This window comes from Uloborus diversus, chromosome 5, assembly GCF_026930045.1.
Source record: "Uloborus diversus isolate 005 chromosome 5, Udiv.v.3.1, whole genome shotgun sequence".
In the NCBI taxonomy this organism is placed as follows: domain Eukaryota; kingdom Metazoa; phylum Arthropoda; class Arachnida; order Araneae; family Uloboridae; genus Uloborus; species Uloborus diversus.
Genome location: NC_072735.1, coordinates 40,641,804 through 40,663,187, shown reverse-complemented (window position 1 = coordinate 40,663,187; position 21,384 = coordinate 40,641,804).

The following is a 21,384-nucleotide window of genomic DNA, read 5'->3' as shown; positions in this document are numbered from 1 at the left end:
CACTTGTTGATTATTGAAAATATCATTGCGGTTACTATTTCGGTGATTAAATGTTGCTTATCGGTGACTCAAGAAAATAATGATAGATACATTTAGTAGCGTTTTGAATGATGGAATTTTCACGACAGTAACGGTAACCTGAAAATAAACAACTAACGGTACTACGGTATCGTAACGGACTAACGGTAACTGAAAAGCATTAAACGTACTTTTAACTATGTTTGAAAGCCCTAAAAGCTACAAAGTGATCAAAAGCTGTACTTACTTGTTATTTTAAAGAATTATCCTACAAAAGTTGAGATTTAATCCAATAGTGTACTTCATTCAATGTGAAAGACGTAGAAGCCACGCGTAGTGCAACCTATCATTCGTCCGCCATATTGAAGTGGTTGAATGGTGAATGTATGCCGGAAGCGCATGCTCCAGCAAGTCATTTAGCGATTGCTTGCTGTTTTGGCACTCTGTCTACGACTGTCTGCTACTTTCGCACCTCTGCTTTACTTCCTGGCCAGTATGGCACCCTTGGTCGACCGCCGCACCCAGCCGTGCGGGGGGCCCGCTACGCGGACCCCCCGGGCGGTGGAATCTAAGGCCTACGGCTAAGAGGTGGGGTGTGTGCGGAGAAAAGTATGGCACCCTTGGTCACCATGCTTTCACCTTAGGGGGAATATATTCACTCGTCTGCAACCTCTGGTTATAACAGTGTACGTGTGTATAGTTTTGCGTGTGCGTGTGCAGGCGCGCTTGTGTGCATGTGTAGGCATGTAAATGTGAAAATGCTAGCTAGATCTTGAGTACACAAGGGTATGTTAAGATGTCATAAAAATAATTAAAACAATGGGGCTGAACTGGGACGAAGGGAAGACATTGAGGGGAGAATATTCACTCTGAAAAGACGGTGCGAAATTGAAAATATGATAGTAAAAAAAAATGTTTCGAAATGAGATTCAGCGCGAAACGTACCTGCGCACAGGGGCGTGCCTGGGGGGGGGGGGGAGAAGGAAATCCTGTTGACCCGGGCTCGAGCCTGAAATGGAATCAAGATTTTCAAAAAGAGGAGTGAAATATATGTAGAATGTAAGGAAAAACAGTATGGAAAGATGCCCATAAAAGTCATTTGTGACGGGCCCTGTAATTTCTGTGCACGTCCCTGCCTACGCAACTCCCAATTAATTGTTTTAATAAATAATTTTTAAAAAAAGGACTCTTAAGAGTGTCTATGTTAGCCATTTCAGATACTGCGATCATCCACAGCCTCATACCAGAAAGATATATCATTGAAATGCTTCATTAAACTACTAAAAAATCTAAACGGCTAGAAGCTCATGGAACAGTTAGGTATTCTATTGCGTTTTTAACAAAGCCTCATTATTCCTAGATTTGTTCCCAATCTTTGTGAAGTTCATTCTGACCAGAAAGTTGAATTTTGTGAGTGGTACTATCTTTATGTTTGTTTTCGAAACTATTTTGTATAAAAATACTTGTTCCTATTATGGTCAGTCAAAAAAGGTAGAAATCTTACCTTAAAACGCATCAAGGTAGAAATATATATATATATATATATTATTTTTTGAATTCTTACATCAGAGTTCTGAATGAAAATTGATATTTTGGTTACAGCATAACATTGGTTCAAAATCTCTTTGACAAGATTGTTAAAAATACGTTTTTGTTATCCAGTTACTTCTTACAATTAAACTTTTAACTATAGGAGATAAATGTCTGGTTTTTCTGTTTCGTAAAGTGTGTGTGACACTTTTTCTCAATCATATTAAGAGTAAAAAAGAACTTCAGGAGAAATAATATGACACGCTAGGAAATCTATAGCGAGAAAAGTTTCAGAGATATATAAAGTAATATTTATCGGATAGATGAAGAGGTGACAGAAGACGACAAACGGTTTTTGATGCGTTTTAAATTGCAATTGATTTCCGTTTCGCATAACTGAAAAAAAGTAAATTTTTTTTTCTTTTTTTTTTCTTTTTTTTTCCCGAAGTTAATGGTTAATGGGTTTTTTAAGTGAACTATTTAAACAGCTTTTCGAAATTTTAAATTCAGAAGAGATCGCTTCCATATTTTTACAGGTAGCATAAACATTGCGTAGATATTTTTCTCTTAATTTATTATTATTAAATGCAAAATTCATAGTACAATAATATTTGTCGATCAATCATTTGGTGAAGTGTAGCGTATTAAGGCTCTTTTTCCAAAAAACTCAATAGAATCATCTAATAGCAATTAGACCCCCCCCCCCAAAATAAATAAATAAAATAAAAACGCTTAAACGCTTTTGTTGACACAATTATCATTTAACATTGCTTTTAGAATTTAAACACTATCAAATTTAACTAACGGTTTTAAATCCTGACGAACTGTTAGGGATGAAAAACTCGAATTTATTAAAGTCTCCTGAATTTATTTCATTAAAAATAGTATTTCAAAAATGAAGTAGGGGAGACCAGGGTTAGTTGTTACATGGGGTAAGTTGTTACATTCGAATTAAAAATTAACTGCTCGTAGAAACTGACTTTCCTTGCACTTGATGATAGCACTCACCCATCTGCATTCTCTGACGGTCACTGGAGTGCATGCAGTCAGTAGCAGGGAGAGTGCCCAAGGAAACCGGTGTTTTAGTCTGGAAGTAATTTTTCTTTCCGCTTTTTTCTCTCTATTTGTGAAGAATCCGTTGCAGATAACGGATTGATTTTTGCACCACGTGAAAGCCTATATTTTCAGGTAAGTGCTAACATATTTTAAAATTTTGTACAAAGATATAATACCAGTAATATGTGCCAAGATTTGAACTGACGTAACATGGGGCAAGTTATTATAGTTTCGTTGGAGTTAGCTGTAACAAGTAACAATTTGCCCCATGCAAGTTTTAATTTAATATTATGCTTTCTTTTAAAGGTGATACAGCGGAGAACTATAAAAACAAGACAGACAGGGGCAAAACACCTAAAGAAATATACCTGGAGGGGGATAAAGTAGTAATGGCAGGTAATTCATTACGAAAGGCAGCCGATCGATACAAAACAAATTTCGTGACAATGCATAGATTCCGCAGTAAGATGAAAAATGGTGGAAAGTAGTATTTCTGATCTGTTTCATATACTGATTTATTTCATGTAAAATACTGAAGTTGGATAGCGATAATAATATTAATACTAATAATAATAATAACTCTGATCTCTTTTATTCTATGATTTAATTCATCTGAGTCAGCCTCTTTCGCTCACGCGTCGAAACCAGTGATAGGGCTTTCTATGTAGGAGGTAGTGGTCCGACAGACTATGTGTACTACAACCAGCAACGCTTACAAAAAACATTCGGAGAAACCTTTTTGAATTGAAGAGACTTTCCTGTGTTGACGTTTTTTTCTTTTCAATTTTAAAGTTTAAAATTTAATAGTTTAAATGGCTTTTCCTTTTATCTCTGTTGACTTGACCTAAAAAGAATTAATGACAGACGAGAAAGATTTTTACTTTTTTTTCGCTATTATCATTACTACTATTTTATTTTGGTTTGCGATGATAAAAAGTAAAATTAACGAACAAAATCGATTTAGATATGTTTCTTCAGTCTTCAAAACTATTTGAGTAAAAATCGGTATTAATTATTTTTTTATTAATGAATAGGGTAATAGAGTATAATGACATGGGGAAGGATAAATCGTAATCCATTCAATGCGAAGCTATACAAGAAAAATAACATTCACATTTGATACATTAAACAATTATATTAGAAAATGTCACTTATGTTTAACCCTAATGCTCTGTTAATGAATGCAAGAAAGAAAAAGTATTTCGGAAAATACGTGTCTAAATAAAAAGAAAAAATACACTGAATTATAAGGGAGATAAAGGAGAATAAATGAATCTCTCTCTTCATTGAAATAAAAGCATTAGTAGCAGAAAAAAAGTCTGTGATTTAGTTTGATTGAATCTTGATTTCTCTTTCTCCAGTTTTGCGTTAGATAATTAAAGGAGAAATATAAAAAGGGTAATTGCTTAAAAGCAACTAAATTGCGTCTGTGTGTGCTTTTGGAGAAAATTAGCGAAAAATAAAACTTCTAAGTTTTTTCTGCGTACCATACTTTTGTAGTGCGTCTTAATATAAGTCATTGTAATAAGTATATTGTAATACTAAAGTTTGAGGACTTTGATTGAACAAGCACACATCCAATTTAATTAATGCTCGTTGTTATTTAAAAAAACTATTTTTACAATTTAAATTGTATGAGTTCAACATCCTTATATTATTCAATGAAAAATGATGACAGCAAATGGAAACTGGTATTTTAAATGATATTAATTAACGAGTTTAACGCATATTATCTGCTTTGTGTGTGTTGAATAAAATTACTATGAAACGCGATTGTGTTTTCAAAATTGAATACTTTCTTTTAATTCACTTCAACATTTTTAGAGAAGTTTTTTTTTTTAACTATGATTACATAACATAAAAATTTGAATTTTTTTTATAATGCTGGGAAAAACTTTAATAATAAAAGTAAAATAATGTATAGAAAAAAATCAAACAACTTATTTTAAACGTATAATTTCCGAACACATTTTTTTAAAAAATGCGATATTTATATAGAGAAAAGGGTTTTTCGAAAAAAAAAATAGCTTAAAGGAAAATAATATCTACGAATTAAGAAAGAAACTCAGTGCAAATCGAAAGTCAATCCAAGAAGCGCTTCATTTAATATTGGTACATTAAACTTCATTTACTTTTTTCAAGAAAGTGGGAGATGCATTAAAATTACATTCAAAGCAAGACTAATGAGAAAAATGCAAGCACAAATGATTCGATAAAAAAAAAAAAAAAAATACTTCTATGAGAATGCAGATCAAATTTTGCCTGCCACTGTGGAAAAGAATGAAAAAGCAATTTCTGTGGTTGATATCCTCAAACTAATATTATCCATTAAAGAATTAAGCTGTACATTTTTTATTTGTCTTTAATTCGTCTTGCTGTGTTAAAGGATTTACAATCCAGTATAATGCGTTACTAGTTCAATGTTCACATATTTCAGAGCTAAATTTTTGTACCTATATTAGTAAATTATTTTTGCACCTGAAAGACAAATTAACGTAAGTCACATTATCACTACTTCGCAAGAAAGAGCGTTTGTCTGGAGCAGTGGTACCAACCAACGGTCAGTGGGTCACATCCGCTCCTGAATCTGATCCGTATGGATGGTTGCTTTGTTTAAATGCTAGGGGAAAGTAGGGTAAAAACGTGACCCTAAGGTTTGCAATCTTCCAGAAATCACAGTTTTTAGCATAAAGGAACAACATTTTGCAAAAGTATGCACTATTTATCTGTTAAAACAACCTCAGTTTCGAAACCATAAGTTTTTTTTTTTTTATTATTATTAATTGTTTTGTAAAAAAAAGTCCTTTTACCGATTTTGCCCCACTAGTGGGGTAAAACCGGGTAGACATGTTATTGCTTTGGGAAATTAAAAATTTTAAAAGTTTCCACAAAAGTCTAGTTTTTTTAGTGACATAATAGTTTAATTTAGTGACATCTTTTTATAATTAGTATAAAGGGACACATATTGATGAGTTGAGAGTAAATTTAACTGTCTTTACCTTTAGTTTTTTTGCTGTAGCGTAAGACCTATTGACATCAGTCGCAAGTAAAAAAGTTATCTTCCTCTTCGGCCCCAGAGCAGCTTTCATGGACCCAACGACGACATTGGATGCATTGGATCCATTCTTCACCCCCTTGGAGTCAGAGTAAAGAGTATTGCATTAAATGCAAGCAGTATTGTCATCCTCTTCACTTGACTCATTTCCATCTTCGGAGCAAACAGAAAATAAGCGTCAAAAAAAAAAAAAAAAAAAAAACCGTTTTGGCATCTTTATAATGTTGCCTTTTCTTTGATTCGTTTATCTTTCTTTCAGGTTTTTTTTTCTTCCGTCCATCTTTGGTCTTCTTTCTATCATTTTTCTTTTTCCTTTCTTTTAATGTTGCCTGAAGCTTGTATGGGGAGCCTGTCAAAATGATGGTTTTTCCTTTCCCTACGTGTCCTCCTTCGGCTGCTTTTTTTGTCAGAGAGTATGGGGGTAGTACCCATTTTTGCCCCTCAGTTAGTACCCGGTTTTGTCCCGCACGTACAGCTTTCATGAAAAATGCTGTCATATGCCTATACAGAACGCTACAGACAACTACTTAGAACGATAAAGACAGTAATTAAATGTTGTACATAGACAGCTACATACTTTTACTGTTGCAGAAACATTAATGTAGTATAATCGGTCTAGTTTTGTTCAAAAATTTTAAGCAAAAATCACTCGATTTATGACACTGTTACAAATTTGGAGCCAAATAACCAGAAATTGGTTTCATAAAAAATTATGTATTTAAAGAAAAAGAACATAGTTATGATGACAAAAATTAATAACTTTTAAATGTCTTTACTCCTCCGCAATATCTTATATTATGAAGATTTTTTTTTTTTTATTTGAAATTTTACATGCGTTATGTTCTGTGAGAATCATTTTAATGACAGTTGCGACCCTTGGAAGAAAAGGGTTGGGCACCACTGATTAGTGGATGGTACACTAAATGTGGAAGAGTTCCTCATGAATATATGCCCTTATAACTACTTATTTAAATTTCTCATTGCCCTAGAGAAGTCGCGAGTCTGCTTAGATGGGTCGCTCTGTAGCATCACACTGGCCAGGAAGGCGTAAAAATATCTGTTTTACGCCTTCCGCCTTACACCGATGTTTGGTTTCATCGTAGGTAAACCCCTTGACTGAGGTGTAGTGTCGACTCTATATCAGGAACCCGGCCTGCGATACTAGAATTGGATGATATTAACCCTCACCAGTATATCGAACAAGCAGCTCCCATTGCAGTGCCGGTTAGCTGGTTAGGAGTTTCTTACCTAGAGAATTTGCGTATTTACTGCTTTATTTTACGTTTGATAAATATTGCATTTTCAAAAACCTTTATCAGTCAAAAGAATATATTTGTAAACTTTCTGCACAATACTTAGGTCTTGTTCCGTAGCCAAATGAGAATTTCTTATTAAAATCACAGCGTATAGCTAAATCGTTTATTAGTAGGTATCGGCGGACAATTTATTTTATTGATTGTTGGTACTTAACTTAAAGAAATATATATATCGTTATAGTTTAGAGACATTTAATGTATTTATAGCAATTTGCCGAACCACTGCAACTTAGCTTCAAAATTCTAAATGTAGCTTTTATCGGTGCGTAAAATATATATTTTTTAAATATCTTACTCTAGGATGAACTTGGTCATTGCTTTAAGAAAATATATACTATTCTATAGTGTATATAGAATAGTATATATTTTCAAATATGCAGATAGTATAATTCAAATAATAGTATATATTTCAAATATGAAAGAAATATGCTTTTAGCGATTTATTTTATAGCCTTTGAAGGAATACACACAAGAAACTTTTATGTGGTTTAAACATCACAGTATATGTGTCTAAGTTTTTATTTGTCTTTTGTACATTAGTCAGCCTAAAATTTAGTTATAACACAAATGTAGTGTTGTCTGAAAACGGTACGAATTTCATGCTTTTGTAGAACAATAAACTCTTTTATCTCTTTTTTTTGGTAGGAAGAATGGGGTGACACCACAAATTGACACCCCAAATTATTTTCTCGGGTGTCAAAAAAGAAGGTATATATATATATATATATATATATATATGTGTGTGTGTGTGTGTGTGTGTGTGTGTGTGTGTCTGTTGCACAATATCACGAGAAGTTAGATGCATTAAAATTGAGAACTAGGAATATTTAGAATTATATTGGAAATAACCTGTCAATGTGGCTGAAATTTTTTTATTCACATGAGAAAGGAATAAAATATTTAGCGCACTAGATGTTGTAAAGGCAAGAGAACTTTTTATTTTATGAAATGCATAAAAAAAATACATTTTAAAACTTTATAAATGAACTTTTCTAGTATTTTAACTACCATTTTACAACTTTTAATTGCTAATTTTATTTTTAAGGAGAAGTAATTTATAATTACAGCAATTTATTGTAAATGTAACATCAGTCACAAAATCTTTGTATCATCAGTCACAGGTGTTAAATAATATTTATGCTTTTAGATTTTAAGTTATTTCAAAAAAATAGTGATTTCATCAAGTCCAAAATCTCCATTTTAAGGGGAAGAAATATGTCGAAATTTTACGTTATTAGTTTGAAGAGAATTTCTAATTATATAAAAGTTACTTTTCTCAATGTCTCCTTTGCGTAACATCAGTCTTATTTCCCTTAATTTCATACAAATTTTTTTTCCTCAAGTCTGAAAACAAGTGTGGGGGCAGTATTGTATCGTATCATGATATTTTAGATCAATTTAAGAATAAACAAAAATGAATTTCTAGACAGTGCTGCTTTTTTAAAAAAATCAATAGCTCAAAACTCCAACAGCTAATTATAAAAAAATCAGTTTCTTAAGTATTAAATCAGGAACTATTGTGATACTTGAATATTGTGATCCAAATCGTTTTTAAAAACATAACATAAAAAAAAAATGTTATTGTCTAACTTTAAGCGTATTACAATGTATGCTTAGATGATTTCGTCTATTCATAGAGGCAAACGATTCTTCAGTTTTAATGAAATGCACTTAGTTTACAAATGTTTATTTTCCCAATTAATTTCATCAATATGCAGCAGAAAGATCATCAGAATAGTTCACAAAATCGAAATGAAAGTTCAGAAGAAGGAAATTATTTTAGTTTGGTGAAAGTCCAAATGCGCATTAGTTTGCATTAGTTGTGTTTGAGAAAGACGTATAAACGTGATCTATTTGTTTTCTGGGTTATTTGCTTAAAAATTTCATGCATAGTGAGCGAATTCTCTTTCAGTTAACGTACCTGAGGGCGATTCGTCTTAGATAAATATAAATTTTATTTATCTTTGAATTCTGAATGCTGCTTAGTCACTTCCAACGTTAATCCGAAAGCTTGACACTAGAACTCTCTGCAGACGTTTAATACGCTTACGGTCTACTTTAGAATATTATTAGTTAAGAGCAACTTCTTTTATGTGGAAAATAATTTAGCAGTGTAAGAGTGGGTAAAGTGTGACACGAAAATTGCAATTTTAATTGGAATTTGTATTATTTATAAACACAGAAATCATTTTTTGTTTAAATGGTACGATATTTGTCATTGTAATAGGTATTATAATAATGGATCTAGTAAAAACTACAAGTTCATTCAAACGAGAGAAAGAGAGAGAGAGAGGAAAAAAAATGCAATTTCGTCTCACTGTTTCCATTTACTGGGGGAACATATTGTTTGAATTCGAAAAACGTTGAAAGAACCTTAATTTACCTGTAAAGATATGAATGATTGTCGCCGTTTGGTTTTGATATAATTTATTGCCATTGGTAATTTAAATTACCTGCTATCTTGATGCGCATTAAAGATCTAACATAGAATGATTTAGATTATTCTGAATTAGAAGGGCATAAAGTGTCATCTTGTGGGGCAGCATTTGATACGGATGGAATGCTATTGCTACAGCACTTTCTATAACTTACGCATCAGTTTATTTCCTGTCTGTTTCAGAAAATCCCTAAGAAAGCTGACCTTGCATGCTTTATTCTAGGAATGTTGAAACTTTGAAATGTGGATAAATTTTAATATATATCTCATATTGCAATGAAACGATAAACAAATCTTTTAAAAAGAATAAGTACGAAATGAACATAGTTATGTGTTTATATTCAGTAAATTACCGCCCAATCTTCGAGTTGAACCGAACCATTGCTTCGGTCACTCGTCTGGTCTGCTAATTCTATATTAGCTACCAGTTTGTTTCGCACTCTTGGCTTCCTTGCGAGGTTTTCCATCTCCAGCTCAGTCACTTTCCTATGCCGGGCTGATGAGTGCTAATAAGCACGAAACTGCAGTCCTCGGCTGGCGGTGTATTTCACGCATATTTATGTGTTGTTATAGGGTCATTCCATAGTGACGAACGTAACATTCAGAGACTGTTTTGTTGCGTATCATAATTTTAAAACGTCTAATAATCATTTACTTGCGGTTTTGTGGAATTTTGTGAAAAAATAAAGTTATGTGCAATATTCACGCAATAAAACAGAGTATAAATCACATAAAATGGTTTTTGAAACTGAATTACTATAGAGTGACGAACGTAACATTTTTGCAACCTTGAATTGGCAACATGAAATTCAGCACTCATTTTTTCTAAAGTTAGGTAGATATTATTGTAAAAACAGTGCAATGAGTTATTTTTATTCCTTAACATTACTTTTTTATGTAGAATAATACTCATTTTTCTTATAATGTAACAGAAATGAATATTTCTTCAAAACATGACGTGTGACGGACGTAACATTGAAGAGCGTAACTCTGAAGTTACGTTCGTCACGGTGATGACTCTTGTAATACTTTAGACCGTTACGTGTCTAAACATTAATTAATAAGTAAGTACTGATACTTTGTCTTAAAAGTAACACTTACATCAACAATTTTTCAACATAGATTAAATAAATGCTTTTTTATTGGCTTTGTGCTATTTTTTTTTCCTTCTCTGTTTTGAAGTGAAACTTTTTATGCGAGAGCTTTGCTTTTCTGATCACCAACATTTTTGTGTGATGGAAGTGACGTAGTTTTTTTTTAATTGTTTCCAGAAAAAATGAAAAATGATAGCGTTTAAATTTAATTATGTTAATAAAATTAAAAATTTAATTTGAAGGCTTAAGTAAGCCTATATTTGTGGCTTTTAGTCACTTTAAATGTTTCAAATAATGCAGGTTTTGGAGGATTTCTTTGAATAAAGTTCAAGAGCGTAATCCACATTGTAAAGGTTTAGCCTTAAATTAGGTTTGTTATTTTTTATCATCAAAACTAACTTTATTATTACTATTATTTTTTATTGTTTTTGCCAACAGCTAAAAGGCGGAGTTAGAATAATTTTTACTTTTCTCACTGTTTATAATCTATTTTCTTCATTAAAATATACAATCATGTTGTGACTACGCCTAAGTCAGACGCAAAAAGAACCAGAGCTTGGCGTGAGAGAAAACGAATGGGTGAAATGGCAGTTTAGAATGTGATAAACAAGAAAAGATAGAAGTTTTTCTTCTGTCTTGGGTCTTTACAACACTCTTTTTTATTTTATCACACACAAATGGAACTTTTTCTTTTCTAGAAAGCTCTCAAGAAATGTAATGTTCTTTACGAAAACAATATCCATTGTAAGGATTGTTTTTTCAAGAAAACTTCTTCCAGAAACTTTTTGACTTTCATTTCTGCCACAGTAATTCCATTATTATTATTATTATTTAGGAAGATAAAGCCTAATTTTACCTAGGACTACATGGAAGAGCATCCTTTTTGAATCTTTCCGTAAACTTAGCATGTTAAGAGTGGCGAAGTTGTATTGGTTTACAACTCTTTTAAACCTCAATTTAGTTTACTAGCTTCTCGACAATTGATTTTCATCTCCTGACTTCTCATTTTTGATTCCTCTGTTTCTTGATATTTTTTTTTTCATTGTTGTGTGTGTGTGTGTGTGTGTGTGTGTGTTTCCGTAATATTCGCATACTCTCTGCTGCTTTTTTTCTAGTCATTTTCATTTTGTTTACCCGGCATTCTTGCTCTGCTCTCTCTCTCTTTCTTTTTTGAGCTGCCGATTTTTCCATAAAATGCAATCCAAGAAAATTCCACAAACACGTGTTGAAAATCGAGTTAATTGTTGCAAAAATTGCAAAATATTATACAATAACATAGAAAAAATAGCTATATCAAAAGATACATTTCATTCATTTTTTATTGAACTAAACGTTCGAAAGATGCAGTGTTTGCTTCAAGCGATTACGTTCGTCACAATCAATATGTTACGTTCGTCACGCTGATAGCTAATCGTGTAAATAATTTAATGAAAATTCAGCATTTTAAATTCATTTTAAGAAATTCTTCGGAAGAGAATAAAGCAATGTTTCTTCTTATAGTCCTATAAAAAGTGTGGAACGGAAAATACGACGTTTTGTAACGAACGTAACAGACCGTTCAACACATAATTCAAATTAGGCTCAAAAAGATAAAAAAATAAAATTCAATGAAAGAAATTAAAGAAACTGAAATCTCAAAATGTAAGCATCAACTGAAATTGTTTTTTACATCGAATGTATGCTGAAAAAATTACAGGTCGCGTTTCTTGAATGCTTTATAGTTAAAATATACATGTTGTTCTTGAAGATCCTCAAGCAGTAATTATTCTACGCACGGCATCCATCTTGAAAAACTTTTTGAGAGATTTGAAAATTAAGAATGTTATCTCTAATATTATGCATAACACATTAATACTGATTGAGTTTGAAATTTTGGCCTTTAGGTTGACATTTTGGTGGAATGACCCCTATATAGCTTTTCTTGTCAAAATTCCATCCCCAAGTCCCCCCAAGACATTCCCATTTTCCTAATGGAATAATTTGAAATAAAAATGGCTATAAGAGTATCATATATTAATGATTATCACCAAAAAAAAAATAATTAGATTTTAGTGATATAATTTTTAAAATGTAAAAGTTTACAAAGAAGCGAACGCAGCGCAGTAAGCTCCCGATTATCCACGAGGCGACGATAAATGAGCTATCATTGTTTCATCTTGAGTTCATTCCTCGACAAAATCACATATTTTGCCAAGTTTACGGTGTACTTAACATATCATTTACACCATAGAATTTCTTCAGCATTCTCAAAGGATGATTTTTTTTTTTTTTTGAGCAATCACGATTGCTAGTTGTTTTCATTTGACCGTCTTTGATGTTTGGTTCCTTTTTCTACCTCCACCGTCCTCTGCAGGCGCGGCTCCTCCGGTCCTGTGCAATCTTCTTCTCCTGGTCGGTGGCGTCCATCTCCTACACACGCTCATACACATATGCGCCTTTACACACATACTCTACACCCACGCCAAAGTGCATACAAACAGGCTTATTCACACGCACAAGCCTACACATAAAGTGCTCGCCAAATTATTAGACTAAAGAGTTTCTTTTTTTGTTTTGTTTTTTGTACACTATTTGCACTAAAATACGATTTATTTTACTGTTAAAGTACAGTACATACTGTGCACTGATTATTACGTTATTTTAGCATAATTTGATGTTTGCAGGTGGCAGCACTGTTTGCTTTGCTTATGTTCTTTGTTTATCTACCTACCAGGAACATAACTTCAATAGGCTTAAACAGTTCACTAGTTCTTTTTATTAGTGTTATGTTTAACTGTTATATTTAAAGTTAGTTTTAGGTAATTAGTGAGTATGTGTATGTGAGTATATATAATAGTGAGTATAAACAATTTTTTACCTCCTTTTTTAAAAAGTTAAGAAATGGTGTAAACCTTGTGAAAACTATGGCAAAAAGACTTAAAATGCTCATCACGAACAAGGGAATGCATTCGAAATATTCGATAATTATTTCACTGTTCGTTAATGTGTCCATAGTTATGTACTCAATACAGAATTTACTTTTAAAACAGTCTTAGTCTAATAATTTGGCCAGAACTCTACACAACTATACCCACGTAACCGCCCAAGAGGAGGGGGGACAGGAGCCTTTTCTAGAAATAAGTGATTAGGGTAGTAACCAATGAGCAGGGTCTTGTCGCAACTCGTACTTGCAAAAAAAAAAAAAAAAAAAACGTAATTTGAATTCAAAATTTCTGAATACAAATTAATTTTCTTTCTTTCTTTCTTTTTTTTTTTTTTTTTTTTTTTGTCGTTTTCAAAATGAAATGTAGGGTTATTCTGAAAGAGATGGATTAACGTTTTTTCTTCGTTCTCTAAAAGTTGTAAATTAACATGTATTTTACTTTTCACTCAATATGCATAATGTGTAAGCTACTTTTTACAAAAATTTTAATACGAAAGTCGTATTTTTAAAAGAATTCCTGTTATGATTAAAAAAAAATATTTATTATATGGTCCCTCTCATCCGAAGTAGTCCGGGTGAGATGGACCATTTGAATGAGAGTGACGGACCGCGGTAAAATTATGAAATAGTTGCCCCGCTGTTATATTTATTAGTGTTTATTTTCATTATATTTTTTTAACCAATCCAAATATATATCAGACTTTACGTAAGCAGAGTGTGGCGACATTTTTGTGCTCCAGGTGGCATTCCATCTAACAACTCAAATTTTATCTTCCTTCCTTTCAAACTACAAACAGGATGAAGAAATGTTCCCTCGCCATTACAGCGTGCTAAAGGTGAAATAGGTTTTCATTTTACCTTATATATTATTGTTGCCACATTTTTAGATTATTAACGACCACTACTTCTCCAGGCTTATTATTCAACTGCAAAATAGTTTCTTTCATATGAAAGATACAAAGGGGCTTTTCTAAAAGATGATATTCTTTAAGTAGATTTTTGAGCACACATATTCTTTTTTTTTTCGATGACTTTAACAGCATTTTTCAAATTAGCTACAGTCCATTCCCACGTGTTTACGAACTTTTTCTAATAAAGGTGTTGGTTTACACTAAAATGAGAAAAACTCTATCCTTTAGGTTTTTGAAATTCCATGCTTAAAAAAAACCAAGGTTGTACAGGGTTCATATCGCTCATGTAGGTGGGGTCCATCTCAACCGCCCAGATGTGGTCCATCTCTCTCAATTGTCTGAGTGTAAAGTAAGAACCCCCCTCCCCCACCCTTTCACTGTGGATTTCACCTCGCCATTTTAGATTATTAGGAAGCCGACATGTACCCAGACAATAGAGCATCAAAAACAGTTAGATCACATTTCATACATTAGTTTAGATTGTATAATACAAACTTATGTAAAAAAAAAAAAATTCGATTTACCAAAAGGTACAATGAATTTTAGCTAAAACATTATTTAATTTTTCAGTTAGAAGCAAACAGCAGCATGTCATACAAAATGTATTTCCGTACCTGACTGAGATAGTTGTTTCATATAATGAGAGGCACATCAACAAAATTTCTGACTAGTCTATCGCACACGATGGTCCATCTCTCCCGGAATTACCCATGTAAGCATTGTCTAAATTTTTGCTTAATTTGGTACTTTAGTGTGTCTAATTGATTACTAAAATGTTTTTAAAGAACTTTAAGTAGAGTTAGTAAATAATGTCATGAACACAAACAATTCTTTGAGGCCATAGGGATCTAATTAGACTATTTAAAGCCTTAAATACAGCACGTAACACTTAAACCATAGTAGACTTCTATTAAAAAGTTTTTCAAAATCATGGTGCATCAAAGCACATTTAAAGGTTATAACTATCATGTTCCCCCCCCCCAAATGAAGTATGTAAGACCAATGTATATAGTCTTATTCTGCAGTGGGCAGGCAAATGGCAGTATCTACAGAAATGAATTTTCGAAACATATTTAAAAAAACGCGTGTACGTATTCAATACTTACACTCTTATTTTCAGCAAAAAACAAACCAGCAAGCTTGTACAATAAAGATAACTTACAATGGACGACAAATATATAAAAACAAGGAACTTTAAAAAAAAAATGAAAAATGAAAAATTTGCAGCTAGCCGTTTGCTTGCGTACCGCATAATTTTGAAAAATATTATTTAAGAATACTCGACGTTAAATCCCGGTTATCACAAATTTGCCATTTCAACTGCGCTTGCGCGCGGACTTAGCTGATTTCGAAACTCTTGCTCAAACTAATGAAAAACATTTAAATTTGTTAATATGAGATAAGAACAGATAAAAATTAAAAATTACAAAGCTTTCTTTGATTTAGTTTTTACGCCTCGGTAAAGATTGAGTTTTGCGTCTTAATTATTAATGGATTCGGAGTCTGATTTTTCTATCAAACAAAGACCCTTTTCAGGGCCAAATTTTTAACCTCAGAAGAGCTTACTCGATCTGCAGCATCACTTCCAATATAAAGCCGAACCCTCAACCTAAATACAAATATATAATACTAAGCTGTTTACGCCTAACGTAAAATATCCGCAAAAGACGGATGTTTGTAATATTCCGATCATTTTTGAAGTACATAACGTGTTTTACGTTTACGTTAAATAAATATTTCTAAACCAATAAATATTGAAGTGTAATTTTTCTCTTTTCTTTATAAATATTTTCAGTTATTCATATCCATAGTTTCATATAATGTATCCCGACATTGCTGTGAAAATACTCTAATCGCATTCATTAATTTGTTGGGACTCTAGCACAGCCTAAATATAAACAAGCAACACAAAATCTTAAAACAGAAAGCCCAGCTTAAAACAGAAAGCTAAGTCCGTGCGCAAGCGCAGTTGGAATGGCAAATTTGTGATAACCGGGATTTAACGTCGAGTTTTAAGAATTTATTGATGTAAGTGAGAAACAAACGTAAATAAAGCACAAAGTTTGAAGAAAATACAGTATATAGCTATTTCAAGGCTACAATGGATCCTCTTCATCAGTGAAAACTGCCGCTTGGTTGTTGTCAGCTCTCTCGCGACTTTCGGTTGTGTTTGTGAGCTTTTTGCACTGATGAAGAGGCTCCATTGTAGCCTTCAAATAGTTATACGCTGTATTTTCTTCAAAATTTGTGCCTTATTTGCGTTGGTTTTTTACTTTAATCATATTGTAGCACAAAGCTTATATGATAAATTTTCATTCATTTAAGAATTGATTGTTTTAAATGCTGCTATGCAAGCATATTTTCTGCTTATAACGATTCAATGTTTCAACCACAATCTTAAAGAAATCTTGCCACCTGACAATATCATTCCAATGCAAATTCCTTCCTCCCTTAAAGCAGTTTGTCGCAGGTGCTGTCAGAGCTTTACTTTCAATGAAGACAAAAGATATTCTTCGCCGATAATCAAATGCAGGTAGCTTTGAGATGTTTATTTTCGGAATTAATCTCATCGATAGTCAGCTGCAAGATCACTAAGAAAACTTGCTGAGGCAATGTGGGGGAATGATAAGTAGGAAATCGGGTCTGCGTAAATGATTTCCCGTTATTTACGCAGTATTTGCTTAAGGGGAATATAAACGTGAATATTTTGTCGCTTCATTACTTGTGTCAAAGAGATTTAATATGTGCGCGGTTTAAAGAAATGTTGTGTCTTTGAACATAATTTCCGTTTTGAAAAATTTCTCCGCAATCACTAAGCATAAACAGTAAATCTTACATTTTGAATGTTAATACATTAGCTACGCAGGTAATGTAAAAAAAATGGGAAACTTTGGCTACATATGAAGGCTGAAAGGTAATGCAAAAAGTGAGCTTGTATACATGTTATCAGTAAAAAATGGTATATATATATATATATATATATATATATATATATATATATATATATATATATATATATATATATATATATATATATATATATATATATATATTACATTTAAATCTGGTGGCGGGGGAGCCTTGAAACAAGCTCCATTATTATTTAAAAATGGTTTAACCTAATGCAAATAATATTTTATGTTATTTTCAGATACCAATAAAGGTTTTACCAGTCTGAAAATTTTTTGGGTAAAAAAAATACTTTACATAATATAGGATGGCTCTTACTGGCTTGAACACCCCAACATGGAAAAAAAACCGCTTCAGAACATACTACAGTACTCGCGACTAACAAAATCACTGGACTATAATATCAGCCGCTGTTTGGAATCAAAAAACAAGAACAGAATCATTGCAATATCAAACCATGCTAAACCATCTTTAGTGATATCACTATCGCCGTTTTATGAAATTAAACTTTTAGACATCATACGTAGTATATTGATAAAGAAACTTCAAGAAGTGAAGGAATCTCAGAAGGTGAGGAAATCTTAGTGCAAAACTTGCCCTCTCCAATAGATGTCAGAAAAGTACTTGATGTTACCCGATGCACTATACAGCAAAGAGAAAGAGAAAATGTTAAAAGTTACAAACCGTTTTGAACATTTTGTTAAGATTCAAACGATATTATATCTTAACTCTCCAATTCTGGGAAAAGTATTGGTGTATTGTTGTTTAATTAAAAATATTGTGTAAATAAACATAAATATGTACCTTATGCTTATTTAAATGTCAGCTATATTTTAGAACACTTCAAACAAAAGTAAATGAAGCAAATTATTTAGTTTTTAGAGTATTTAAACTTCAAAACCTTTCTTTTTTTAAGTGAGTGTAGGTATGTCGGTTTAAAAAATCAGCCCTTTTACAAATCAAGTGTCCTCAAAACGAATATGATTTTAATAAGCGGTTTGCACTGTATTAGAATATTTTAACTGCCAGTTTTACGCCCAAGTTTCTTTGTAAAATACTAAACGAAAATTATGCAATTAGAATAGAGCATGTTGAGTACCCTGTAATACGATGAACATAAATTGCTATATAGAAAAGTGTGGTCGCAAAAAAGTTTTTTTTTCGTTTACTTTCTCTAATTTTTATTTTCTTACGATTGCACAGATTTTTGTAAATATAGTTTATAATTACGAGTGTCGTTTATATGAATTAACCCATCAGTTATTATTTGACATTAGATTTATTAATTTTCTTACTTTTTCACGTGCCATAAGCAAAATTTTAATTTAATTTTCACTTTATGCACTAATTTATTTAAGTTCCTCTTTATAACTGATTAATACAATGTTTTTCGTACAAGAACATATTTATCTATTGTTGAAGAAAAATAGAGTTGATTAAGGATTCAATGTATCGTGGAAACATCTGGTAGCGGATATCTATATACTAATGCAAAATATTTAAAGTCAAGTAAACATATGAATTGTTAAAACCATTTTACATATAGTGTTTTTAAGTTTATTATGTATATTAAGGTAGAAAAAAAAAACTTGATTTTTTTTTCTAATTTTAAGCAACTTCTGACAAACTAGAAGTCAACACTTCTGGGAAAAAAACAGACTGTCATGAGAATTAACAGTCACAAAACGGCGTACACGACATTTTTATCTCCATGGTTACGTCAAAAATAGCGTGAATTGAACTGTGTATTTGTAGTGCATTTAGTATAGCACTAGTGCAACCAAAGTGAGATTTTTTTCCGTCACTTCTTGACAACACTTTTTTTTGTCGAATACACTGTATTTACAAAAACAATTAGAGGTGTTATATATGTCTAGGTACATAATGTATCTCTAAAACAAAGATGCAAAGTAGTTTCATTAATGTTATTATTCTTCTTATTACATTATAATTGGTTATAGTTATTTAATGATCAAATAAAAGTTTAAACCTTGCTATGAAGAGCTAGGAATAACTGGCAATAACAATTTAAGCGCATACACAGCAAATATCAACGGTTCAATAAAAACATGAAATAGGTACATAAAGCTTAAGAGGATACTAGGAAACTATTATCTTGTTCAAAAGTTAGAAACAAGTTGAAAATAATCAGAAACTGATTTTTGTTTTATAACCACGCTTATTTATTGTTTTTAAAAAGAAAGAAAAATCAGCGCATTTCACGCTGTTCTGCAAAGAAAAAAATAGTGGCTAATAAAGTTAGTGCATCACAAGAAGAAACTTGTTTAAAAAAGTCTTGTTAAAACAAGTTTCGTAAGAGATTTATCAAAAAAAAAATAAGGGCAATCCACTTAGACCATATCTATTTCCTCTGTGAAAAATATTGTTCTGCAAAGTAATCTGGTGAAATTCACATATATATGACCGAAAAAAATTGGTGATAAAAATAGATGAAACATTAAAGGCAAGAGAATTTCTGTGATATTTTCTATGCTGCCTAGACATTTTTATAATATCTCGCTTGATTTTGTAAGTTGCTAGACAAAACGAAATTTTTCTTCAACAAAACTTTAAAGTATTAGAAAATTATTAACGTCTAACATTTTTTTTTCTTCAAAACAAACATAAAACATTAAACTAGATGCGTTTTACGAATTTATTTGCATTCTTGAATAACCTCTTCAATCTAGCAATCAGTCTGTCAATATGCACGTTGTGCTTAAAATTAGTAAGGCTTTAAGGAACAATCAAACGTTTTCTTCAATAAAATTGACTTATATACGGCAGGAAGTAACGAACAGATTGAGACAAGTATTGGTTCATAGACATACATTCGAAGGAACAAACGCTAATTCAATTTAGGTCTGATTTTGGAAATGGGGCTTCGACGAAACACATCTTCATATGTCTTTCCCACAATACCAATTCATTTTTATTCAATATACACGTCATAAAGTGTGCTATAATGAGTAATATTAACAAAATGAAAAAAAAAATATATGAATAATGAATAGAAAGGCTAAAAGTCTTTGTAATTATATGTAGGCATTTGTCTTATTTAGTAGTTGTGTAGCTAGAAATGATAACTTTTTTTGAGTAACGGGAAATTTTATCCAAGTACATCAAAACAAGTATGAATATAATTTACATGTTTAAATATTTAAGAAATTTACACTTAAAGCACAAGCATTTTTAAAACATAAGTAAGTATGTTTTTTCTGATAAACAAAAACAAAACTGTTTACAGTAAAATTAAATAATTAACTAAATGCATTAACAATTAATTTGAAATTTAAAACTGGGTTATAAGTGATGATGTTCATAGTTCAACATTTTTAAATAAACTAAATTGGGTTAGAACTGTATTTTTCTACTGCTTAATTCAAAGAAGTAATTAAGGCGTAGCATTTTTGATACAATTCGCTTTTTAGCGCAACTTATTAACATGGGGAACAAATTGGGAACATGGGGCATGTTCAAACCTTGAAGTTGGTAGTTAAAAAAAATGAAAATAAAATAGCTAATTCTTGTCGTGTGTAGCATATCTATTATCTATGTTGTTTTCAGAACTGTAGGTATATAATGTATTTGGGCAGATGTGTATTTATAATCGGAAGGAAAAAATGGTATTTTCATATTACTTAAAATATTAATTTGCTTTTAAATATACTATTATTCTCATCAGAAGTTATGTTTTTATATTCCTTGAAAACCAGGCTATATTTCATAGAAAACATTTTTATGTTGCCACTATTTTGTTAATTCTAAAAAAAAAAAAAGATGCACTACAGTGTAGTATGGGGTATGTTAAAAAAATCTTTAATGCGGCATGCTAAAATAGTATTTGTTATGCCTATTCCCTTATCTTTCCCTGCTTGGTATAGTGTATTGAAATAACGTAAGTTGCTTGAGTTTACTGATTGAAATCAATAAAATTTAAATTTATTTAGAAAAATTTATTAAAATACACTGATGTAAATAAAATGTTTAAATTTTAAATTCAAGTCGATAATTTCAGGAGTTACAACTGTATTTTAGGATGAAAGCAATGTTGAATGAAAAACTTATGTACCAAACAGAACCTTCACTCAATAATAAAATTATTTTTTAAGACTATTGATTGTTCATTTGTGT